Genomic DNA, 3,046 nt, shown 5'->3' on the forward strand with positions numbered 1-3,046 from the left:
TCACACACAGCCGGGGTCTCCTCCCACCACAGACACTGTCCCAGTTCCTGACCCTGCTTATGTAAGATTCATGGGCGATTTGGACAATGGGCAGGTCCCCACTATCCCCCATGCAGGCCTAAGTCCTGCAGCTGCTGTGGCTGGGGCAGGGAGGTCCCTGACTAACTAGCTCTCTCTCCCCTAACCCCACTCCTGGTGGGTGCAGGATGAGGCCCAGCAGCTCACGTTCCACCCCGCTTGTCTTGCTGCACAGCAGAGAGGGCAGGACACACTGGAGCCACACTGCTGCAAGGCAGCTGTGGTGGAGAGGATTGTGGTGAGTGAGACACTGTGCCCGGCAGCTGGAGGGTGGACAGAGACATGGGAGCGGCAGGGGTCTCTCTGGGTTGATGGTTGGGGGATGCCTGGTGCTGGAGGGGCAGCTGAGGGCAGGGATTGCTGGGGCTGAAGATTGGGGAGAAGAGATGGGAGAAATAGTGGGCAGGAATTGGAGGAGCAGGAGGCAGGTGGGAGGATCCTGCTGGCTGTGTGGGGTGCTGGCTGTGTAATCTCCTCATTGGGAATTGTCAATGAGGCCCAAATCTCACACACTCCTTTGTCTCCTTTGGGTTTCACAGAAGCTCACTAAGTAGCTTCCTGATGACTCTCCACCCAGCGCCATCCTGGCCAACTCCCTGATTGCTGTGGGCAACCTCAGGTACCGAGACCCTCTTGCCCGGTTCCCCTAACCCCAGCGCTGCTCAAGCCCAGGGCTGGGAGTCACTGCCACTCCCATTCCCAGGTCACCTCCCAAGGGTGACTCCTCTGGCAGAAGTGGCGGGAAGGTTCACTCTCTCCTTGCTGTGCTGTTCCTTTCACTCCACTAACAGTGCAATGGCTTTGGGAAGAGGCTGACTCCCAGGATCAGATACAGGAGGGGCAGCAGGGTCCAGGGTCCAGGCGCTATTCCTGCCCTGCCACTGTCTGTCTGGGAAACCTTGGCCTTATCATTCCCTGCCTCGGTGCCTCAGTTTCCATTCTCACCAGCCTCTGCCTTTTTCCCTGCAGTTTCATGTCCGTGTTCGTGCCAGTCCCACCCCTGCACTGCACAGTCTAATACCGGCTCCTCTCTCTCTTGCCAGCACCATGACACCTGCCCTGGAGCTGGAGCTGAAGACCTACCTCCTTCAAGATACCCTTCATGCCCTGTTCACCCTGGGCATGGAGGAGGACGCCACCCAAGTCCAGGTAGATCATGCTAAAGTCATGGATTGAAGATCTAGTTGTCATCCTGCCACGAATCCTTGCTAATTGCTTACAGTGGGATGTGAATGAAAGAGGCCAGGATATGTGTTTGGGGGTCTCACCACTGCTTCCCAGAGACCCCTCTTCCTATCCTGTGGCAGGTGTAGCCCCAGTTTCCCTAACTCTGACCCCTGACTCTCCCTTGCTTTGCAGGATCTGCATAGGGTCTTCTAGACATCGTGAATGCCATGCTGGGGAATCTGCTGGCAGAGTCCCCAGGCACCAACAGGCGCCACTACATCTTGGAGGTGAGTCCAATGAGAGGGGTGGGGGCAATTTTACCTAAACGCTGAGATCCATTTTCCAGTCTGTCCTCCTAGCTGGGCCCACAGTGGGACGTCCTTGGTCAGGGCAGTCAGTGCAATGCAGTGTCAGGCCCTTTCTCCTGGAAGGACAGAGGGAGAAGCTGGGACTTCAAGCCAGAGCTTTGCCTGGTTCTGTTGAACACTAATCACAGGGCCTCTGGCTGGCTTGGGGAGTGAGAGTCTGAACCCTTCCTGTGAGATCCAGAAGACGGTCCTCAGAGAAGAGTCACAGGCTCATTCCTAGAGAAACTGGGGGACCCCAGAGAATCAGCTCTTGTGTCCGATGGGCCCGAGATTCCTGGGGGGATTGTGCTCACACTCAGTCCCTTTACCCAACCAAGGACTTGAGAGCCAGGGAGGGGTGAGGGGTCTGTCTCTTTCCTGGTGAGCTGTTCAGGAATCAGGAGTTCAGGGAGGATGGGACCAGCCTCAACACCGAGCATTGTCCCAATGTAGAGAGACAGTGACAAGTTGTGACCTGCAGGATAGAAGCATCGTCCTGGGGGCAACAATCCCCTTTTAAGCTCTGTGATCACTGAATTAGATATTCCACCCCACACACAATGTCTTCGGCCCCTGGGGATGGGGAGGGGCTCATTAGCACAACACATGCACCTGCCCATTGATCCTGAGCTGCCTCCTTTCCCCACAGCACATTAACTACTGGATCATGTCCAGGGTGTCGCGAGAGAGAGCCAGGGCCATTAGGAGCAGCACGGCCCTGCTCAGATCCACCATCACTCTCCCTGAGTTCAACGTAAGTGGCCTCTGACCCCAGGTTCCTGAGTCCATGTGTAGGTTGGCTGGAGCAGGAAATGAGCTTGGCTTGAGTCAAGTTCTTGTCCTGGTTAAGTGATGACTCTGGGCTTTTAAGGAGACCCTGCTCCAGATTCATGCCTTCCTGTCATCCTGGAGCAGCCGGGGAAGCAAATCCTCACGGAGGGCCCTGCCCATATCCCTGTGCTCCAGGCTCCCTTGTGGGGAGAGAAAAATAAGGGTCTAGCTCTAGCTCCTATGCTCTAGCATCTCCTGCAGAGGGGCTAAAGGGAAGGAGAGTCCTGGCCCAGGGGGACTCGGAGCTGACAGGAAAATGCTGATGGAATCCCCTCTCCCTCTCCCTTCCATTAGAACTCAGCCGAATTCCCCAGGATGGGTCACCATGGGGCTCAGCTGGGCTCTGTTCATCGGTGACCCATCCAAGGACATCAGCCAGCAGTCCAGAGAATGGGTTTACCGGCTCTACCAGCTGCTGCTACACCAGAGGGGTAAGGAACTCAGCTGGGAAATGGCACCCGATAGAAGAGTGAGACTGGGACCCCAGCCAATTTCTCTCAGACTGACCCCGGCTGGAGGATGAGTCTCTCTCAACCTCTTTCGGTGTTCTACACCACCCCCTGCAATTGTGTTGGGCCAGGCACACAGCGAGGACTCTGCCCACTGTGCAGCCACCAATGGGA

This window comes from Natator depressus, chromosome 1 (genome assembly GCF_965152275.1).
Source record: "Natator depressus isolate rNatDep1 chromosome 1, rNatDep2.hap1, whole genome shotgun sequence".
NCBI classification, from domain to species: Eukaryota; Metazoa; Chordata; order Testudines; family Cheloniidae; genus Natator; species Natator depressus.